This window comes from Gordionus sp. m RMFG-2023, chromosome 2, assembly GCF_954871325.1.
Source record: "Gordionus sp. m RMFG-2023 chromosome 2, tfGorSpeb1-WG-v2, whole genome shotgun sequence".
NCBI classification, from domain to species: Eukaryota; Metazoa; Nematomorpha; class Gordioida; order Chordodea; family Parachordodidae; genus Gordionus; species Gordionus sp. m RMFG-2023.
This window is the reverse complement of record NC_088776.1, coordinates 15,223,598-15,232,431: the sequence shown is the minus strand read 5'-3', so window position 1 is coordinate 15,232,431 and position 8,834 is coordinate 15,223,598. Positions and strand designations below refer to the sequence as shown.

The window sequence follows — 8,834 nt, the reverse complement described above, 5'->3', positions numbered from 1 at the left end:
TTATTAGAGTTAATTAAAATGAATACTATAATTTTTTATCGAAATTAAAAAAATGTTAATATTTAAATATTCAAAAATTCGAAATAAAAACTTTAATTCCGTTTTTTTGCAACACAAAAAAAAATTATATTATTTTTATTATTATTAAAAAATTTCTTTATCTAGACATTTTTTTAAAAAAAACTAAATATTTATTTAAAAAACCCCAACCCAATTTTAGTTAATTTTTGGTTATAATTAATAGACTTAGTCTGCCAAAATCCGATTGGCTGTTTTTTTTAAATACAAATAATATTTTATAAACTTTTATTTATGAGATAGTTTATAATTTTATTTTAAATAGACCAGCGAAATGAATGAATGAAATTTATTTTAAAAAAATCCGATTATATAATATATCACTAGCTCGCATCCGTCCTAATTTCATATTTTGCTTTGTTCAAATTGGACAAGTATTTTACATTTTATTAATAGGGGGAAAATGGGGGGGGGTGGGTGGGGGGAGGGGCGAAATCTATTTCATTTATTTTAAAATTTGTGTTTCTTTTTAAATGGGGAAAACCACATAATTTTCTTTTTACGTCTACTAAAAAAAATTTCATTACGAAAAGAGAGTAGGTTTTTTTTGTCTTAAATTTAAGTGAGGAAGGCGGGATTTATTTTTTTAAATTTTATTTATATCGTTTTAACTTTCGAAAAGCTACGTCGACGTTACTCAAAAAGTAATTTCGTTAGATTTCGTTTTACTCCCCCAAAATAGTAACATCGTTATATTTACGTTACTTTTTAAGATAACGCCGTTACTATAAACATTTTCTTAAATATGGAAAATAAATAGTTTATTATATATTATAATCTTTTAAATTTTCTAAATAATTTAAGCCGAGTTTTAATTCAGATCAACCACCAAAAGTTCTTTATTTATATATACATTTTTGTTGAATTTTATATAGTCAAGATTGTTAACTTATATTAAATCAATCAAGGTATCTTAATATATATTTTCTAATATTATCATTTATTTTATAATGAATATATGTCAAAAGTACTTATTTCTTCAGATTAACATGATTTAATTTTGTTTTGGCTTGAGTATAAAACATTTTTTACATAAATAAAGGAAATTCAAATATTTCAACCTCAATGTCTAGCAGCTCAAATCTAAAAAAACATAAGAATGTAAAAATATGAATTCATATTAAATTCCAAAAAAAAATTTTATGAGTATCTGAATGAGGATTCTTGGAAAGTTAATCTAATAAGATTTTTTGAAAATAAAGATCATTCTTTAAATATTTTTAATAAATTCCATCAACTCTTGTTCATATGATCAACATTTTGAAAATAAATTGTTGTTAAGAATAAATAAATCAATAACTATGGGAAAATATAAAAAGAAAAATTGATATGTAATATTTAGATCCGTGAAGTTGGCCGAACAATTGGAAGCACTAACGATGAATCATATGTCATTTTTTAGTGCTTCGTTAGTGCTTGTTAGTGCTTCAATCCGTATAGTAGCCGAATTTAAGGAAAAAAAGTTATAAGCAAAAATAAAAATTTGTCCCAACTTCACGCTTAAAAGTCGATTGGAAGCACTAACGATGAAACTTATATCATTCTTTAGTGCTTCGTTAGTAGAGGTTAGTGCTTCAATCCATTTTGTAGCCGAATTTAAGAGCAAAAAGTTATTCACGAAAAAAACAAAAATAAACAAATAATGGCGACATGCCAAAACAAAAACTAGAGTAGTACTTAACATCCGGTTTTCGCCATTATTTAGTGCTTAATTAATGTATTTAAATTCCGTTATTAATTTACTTAACCGCCATATGGAAAAAAAGTTATTAGCTAAATTAAATTTATGACGCCACGATTTAAGCGTGAAGTTGGCCGAACTTTTGAAAGCACTAACGATGAAACTTATATCATTCTTTAGTGCTTCGTTAGTAGAGGTTAGTGCTTCAATCAGTTCCGTAGCTGAATTTAGGAATAAAAAGTTATTCACGAAAAAAACAAAAATAAACAAATAATGGCGACGTGCCAAAACAAAAACTGTAATAGTACTAAACATCCGGTTTTCGCCATTATTTAGTGCTTAATTAGTATTTTTAAATTCTGTAATTTATTTTGTTAACCGTCATATGAAAAAATTGTAACACGCAAAAGAAATTTTTAGAGGTCAAATTTCGGCTAGAAAATTATGAAAGCACTAACGATGAAACATATATCATTCTTTAGTGCTTCGTTAGTAGAGGTTAGTGCTTCAATCAGTTTTGTAGACGAATTTAAAAATCAAAAGTTATTTGCAAAAAAAAGAAATAATGGCGACGTGCCAAAACAAAAACTATAATAGTACTAAACATCCGGTTTTCGCCATTATTTAGTGCTTAATTAGTATTTTTAAATTCTGTAATTTATTTTGTTAACCGTCATATGAAAATATTGTAACACGCAAAAGAAATTTTTAGAGGTCAAATTTTAGCTAGAAAATTATGAAAGCACTAACGATGAAACATATATCATTCTTTAGTGCTTCGTTAGTGCTTGTTAGTGCTTCAATCCGTATAGTAGCCGAATTTAAGAAAAAAAAGTTATAAGCAAAAATAAAAATTTGTGCCAACTTCACGCTTAAAAGTCGATTGGAAGCACTAACGATGAAACTTATATCATTCTTTAGTGCTTCGTTAGTAGAGGTTAGTGCTTTAATCCATTTTGTAGCCGAATTTAAGAATAAAAAGTTATTCACGAAAAAACAAAAATAAACAAATAATGGCGACGTGCCATACAAAAAGTATAGGAGTTCTAAACATCCGGTTTTCGCCATTATTTAGTGCCTAATTAGTGTATTTAAATTTCGTTATTAATTTACTTTACCGCCTTATAAAAAAAAGTTATAAGCTAAATAAAAATTATGACGTCACGATTTAGGCGTGAAGTTGGCCGAACTTTTGGAAGCACTAACGATGAAACTAATATCATTCTTTAGTGCTTCGTTAGTAGAGGTTAGTGCTTCAATCAGTTCCGTAGCCGAATTTAAGAATAAAAAGTTATTCACGAAAAAAACAAAAATAAACAAATAATGGTGACGTGCCAAAACAAAAACTATAATAGTACTAAACATCCGGTTTTCGCCATTATTTAGTGCTTAATTAGTATATTTATATTCCGTAATTTATTTTGTTAACCGTTATGAAAAAATTGTAACACGCTAAAATAATTTTTAGAGGTCAAATTTCGGTTAGAAAATTATGAAAGCACTAACGATGTAACTTATATCATTTTAATGCTTCGTTAGTAGAGGTTAGTGCTTCAATCAGTTTTGTAGCCGAATTTAAGAATAAAAAGTTATTATCAAAATAAACAAAATACAAATTGTTCCTTTTACAAATTTTTATTTTATTCGAAAAATTTTTAATATTTTTATCAAAAATTTCATTTATATTTAGATCTCATTATTCATAATATAATTATGCAGGAATTCAGTTACCCTGATTCAATATAGCAGTGCCATATCAATACTTAATAGCAACAACCCAATAAAAAAATTTAGTTTACAAATCCCAAACCAATTAATAAAATTTTTTTTTTTTTTTAAATTTAGAAAATATAAATTTAAAATTTTTTTCTTCTTCAAATATAGTTGAATATTTTATTTTGTGTATATAATAATCTATAATGACAAGTAAAAACACAATACATACAATAATAATTATAACATACATAATGTTAATTTTGTGAGAAAATATTATATTTTAAAATTGTATTCTCGTTTTAGTTTTGAGTTTGAGTGTTCGGAAATTGGCATCTTTTATTTTTATATAAATAGAGAAAAGATAAAAATATATTTAAATTAATAGGTATAAATTTGTATTAACTTTAATTGATTGGTTGTCCCCGACAACCAAGTTCCAAAAAATCATGCATGATTATAAAAGTTTTTAAAATTGTACGTATGTACCGATTTAATATCGAAGCAGTGGCGTATCAAGGATTTTCCTATAGGGGGGGGGAATTTTTTCCTAATCTCCCTTAGCTGTACTTAGGCCAGCTTTCCCCCGGCCTTCGGCCGGGTCATATGTTTAAGCTATTTTATTAAATGATTTATAATTGTTTTACCTTTTTATTTATAATTTAAAGCCAAATTAAGTTATTATTGTTAGATGAGAGTTTTTAATACCGACCTTATTTACCCCATTAACTAATCACATTCACTCCCCATATTTATTACACTTTTGATATAGATTTCGTATTTCAATTTTTTTAGAAAATTCACGAAATAAAAAAAAGAACACAAATAAATATTCTTAAATATAATTTAAATGGCATATTTTATTTACTATTTTTATTCTATTACTAAAATAATTAACCACACATGTGATTAATTAATCTAATCTATTATAAATATTTTATAATTTTTTTTACTGCCATTAAAATAATTTTAAAAAAATATGTATTCCGAAATGTAACAAGTAAATTTATAATTTTAAAACTTTAAATTTTAATGGAAAATTTTGGACATGTTTCATTAAACTTGCGAAAGTTTTAAGGTTTTGAGGCATTTTAAAAATATTTAGTTCATAGCATAAAATAATTTTTTTCTTTTTGAGTGAATCAGACATGTATTTTTATATTGATTAGCTATGGTTCATCAATTTAATATAAATTGATGAATGTATCGGAAATGTATTTTTACATTGATTCGCTATGATTCATCAATTTAATTAAAAATTTGATGAGTGAATCGGAAATGTATCTTATTTTTGATTAGATATGATCAATGAAAATTTAATAAAATTTGATAAATGTGTCGGAAATGTATCTTATATTTGATACGATATAATTACTGAAAATTTGATAAAATTTGATGAATGTATCGGAAATGTATTTTTACATTGATTCGCTATGATTCATCAATTTAATTAAAAATTTGATGAGTGAATCGGAAATGTATCTTATTTTTGATACGATATATCACTGAAAATTTAATAAAATTTGATGAATGTGTCGGAAATGTATCTTATATTTGATACAATATGATTACTGAATTTTTAAAAAAATTTGATGAATGTATCGGAAATGTATTTTTACATTGATTCGCTATGATTCATCAATTTAATTAAAAATTTGATGAGTGAATCGGAAATGTATCTTATTTTTGATACGATATGATCACTGAAAATTTAATAATATTTGATGAATGTATCAGAAATGTATATTTACATTGATTCGCTATGAATACTCCATCTAATTAAAAATTTGATGTGTGAATCTGCAATGTGCCAATGTTTTATTGCGCTTCTAAGTGATTTGACAATTATAAACAATGTGAGTTGCTTGAAAATATAACCATCAATTCGTAAAGTATAAAATATTAATTTTTTTTTTAAAGTTCTGTTTTCATACCTTTGTCTCTTTTTTTTATTTCTTCCTTTTTTTAGTCAATCTTATTTTCCCATCTCTCTCTTAAATTCTAACTCCCACCATCACGGGGTGGGGAGTGAATGTGATTAGTTAATGGGGTAAATAAGGTAGGTATTAAAAACACTCATCTTACAATAATAACTTATTTTGGCTTTAAATTATAAATAAAAAGGTAAAAAATTTTAGGCGAAAATTCAATGCGCCCGTCTTTCTTGACGGTAGTACTGTTATAATTAGTTATCATAATACAAATAAAAATAAAGTATAACCATTAATATTCTTCAACATTTCATTACATAGCTTTTACAATTAAGCCCTTGACACTTCCTATGCAAAAATATATTTAAATTAAATCCATATTCTGCTAGAGTTTTGAAAGAATTTAATTTGTCGTAAAAGTTCAATGTTGTACTGGAATTATTAAATTAGAAAATATAGGATATTTTTACCGATCTTATATATTATAGGGTATTTGCTGAAGTTTCCTAATCCTATACAATAAGGTATATTTTAAAATATCAAATGAATAATATATGATTTTAGGGTTGAAGAATGTTTTTATCTTGGCAGGAGCTTATCAAATCAAATGATTTTAAACGACTCCTAAATAAATTATGGAATTTGTGACAACAGAAATTGTGAATTGATTATCCTATACAATTCAAATAAAATTATATTGCATTAAAAAATTAAATAATATTTATAATTATGCCATAAAGGTGTTTTAAACTATATTCCAATTATATTCGTATTTGTTTATATTTGTTATAGAATGTTTTATTGATTATATGCTTATTTTCGCTTATTCGTTGAAAATTATAACATACATTTTTTATAATTTTTTCCTTCTTTATTCTTCCATCAATATTGTAGCTATAATATTCGAATAAAAATATACTACTCTTATTCCACAATCTATTTATATTATCGAGTAACAGTTTTCCAATAAAAAGATATAACGCTTGAGGATTATATTTTCGACCACTAAGTGTAGTTGGACTTGCATTTTTATTAATAACTTTTTTAGTTTTTTTGATTATTTTTAGAGAAGAGTTTGTATACATGTTGATATCTATCTATAGAAACATAATCAATTTGATATATTCTTTTCTTAAGATTCTAGAGATGTGTCAGAATATTTGAAGTATTGATATGGCACTGCTATATTGAATCAGGGTAACTGAATTCCTGCATAATTATATTATGAATAATGAGATCTAAATATAACTGAAATTTTTGATAAAAATATTAAAATTTTTTCGAATAAAATAAAAATTTGTAAAAGGAACAATTTGTATTTTGTTTATTTTGATAATAACTTTTTATTCTTAAATTCGGCTACAAAACTGATTGAAGCACTAACCTCTACTAACGAAGCATTAAAGAATGATATAAGTTTCATCGTTAGTGCTTTCATAATTTTCTAGCCGAAATTTGACCTCTAAAAATTATTTTAGCGTTTACAATTTTTCCATAAAGGTTAACAAAATAAATTACGGAATATAAATATACTAATTAAGCACTAAATAATGGCGAAAACCGGATGTTTAGTACTATTATAGTTTTTGTTTTGGCACGTCGCCATTATTTCTTTTTTTCGCAAATAACTTTTGATTTTTAAATTCGGCTACAAAACTGATTGAAGCACTAACCTCTACTAACGAAGCACTAAAGAATGATATATGTTTCATCGTTAGTGCTTTCATAATTTTCTAGCCGAAATTTGACCTCTAAAAATTTCTTTTGCGTGTTACAATATTTTCATATGACGGTTAACAAAATAAATTACAGAATTTAAAAATACTAATTAAGCACTAAATAATGGCGAAAACCGGATGTTTAGTACTATTATAGTTTTTGTTTTGGCACGTCGCCATTATTTGTTTATTTTTGTTTTTTTCGTGAATAACTTTTTATTCTTAAATTCGGCTACGTAACTGATTGAAGCACTAACCTCTACTAACGAAGCACTAAAGAATGATATAAGTTTCATCGTTAATGCTTCCAAAAGTTCGGCCAACTTCACGCTTAAATCGTGACGTCATAAATTTTATTTAGCTAATAACTTTTTTTCCATATGGCGGTTAAGTAAATTAATAACGGAATTTAAATACATTAATTAAGCACTAAATACTGGCGAAAACCGGATGTTAAGTACTACTCTAGTTTTTGTTTTGGCACGTCGCCATTATTTGTTTATTTTTGTTTTTTTCGTGAATAACTTTTTATTCTTAAATTCGGCTACGGAACTGATTGAAGCACTAACCTCTACTAACGAAGCACTAAAGAATGATATTAGTTTCATCGTTAGTGCTTCCAAAAGTTCGGCCAACTTCATGCTTAAATCGTGAAGTCATAATTTTTATTTAGCTAATAACTTTTTTTATGGCGGTTAAGTAAATTAATAACGGAATTTAAATACACTAATTAAGCACTAAATAATGGCTGAAACCGGATGTTAATTACTACTCTAGTTTTTGTTTTGGCACGTCGCCATTATTTGTTTATTTTTGTTTTTTTCGTGAATAACTTTTTACTCTTAAATTCGGCTACAAAATGAATTGAAGCACTAACCTCTACTAACGAAGCACTAAAGAATGATATAAGTTTCATCGTTAGTGCTTCCAATCGACTTTTAAGCGTGAAGTTGGCACAAATTTTTATTTTTGCTTATAACTTTTTTCCTTAAATTCGGCTACTATACGGATTGAAGCACTAACAAGCACTAACGAAGCACTAAAAAATGACATATGATTCATCGTTAGTGCTTCCAAATGTTCGGCCAACTTCACGGAGCTGTAATATTTAGTATTTTTTAAGTAAAGAGTAACGCGTTACTTTCGAATAACAAGGTAACGTGCTCCTTTTTTCAAACGTAACGTGCTTCTTTTTTAAATTAATGTTTACAGCACTATAAAATTCAAATAAATTGCACAGAATTTATTATTACTATAATTCTATTAATATATTTATAATTTTTTTTTCAATTTTAATGGTGATTGTTGTTTTTCAAGCTTTAAAGATCATTTATCCCTCAGAACTGCATTTGCTATAGTGTACACCCGCTCATTAAGCGCGGACGATGGAAAGGGGGTATTATAATATACAAGCACGGTTGTATTGGAAAATATTAAGATTTTTATTTCTACAGAGATGTATCTCTAAAAGAATTTTGATAGTGAAACTCAGACAACCCTTTATCACAAAAATTTTATTTTTATCTTTGGAATGATAATCGGTCAGAAAAGACCCATACAAAAGTAACCCGGATAAAAAAACACTAAATATACCCCTCCACCCAATGTCCAAATTGAATAATATTTTAAAATGCTCTACGTGAAATAATGGGGCAATGTTATTTAAAGTTGATATTTTATACAATAAAATCAAAGTTTTTGCAATGACAGCTG

At 26.1% G+C, this 8,834-nt stretch overlaps 1 long non-coding RNA gene across 1 annotated transcript; it reads left to right on the top strand.

Annotated features, from left to right (window-relative positions):
• The first annotated feature begins 4,397 nt into the window (after positions 1-4,397).
• Positions 4,398-6,351, top strand: LOC135924648 (uncharacterized). The gene is made up of 3 exons (XR_010571348.1): positions 4,398-4,472; positions 5,892-5,927; positions 5,968-6,351. It is a non-coding gene; the product is annotated as an uncharacterized LOC135924648 (long non-coding RNA).
• Positions 6,352-8,834: the final 2,483 nt, after the last annotated feature.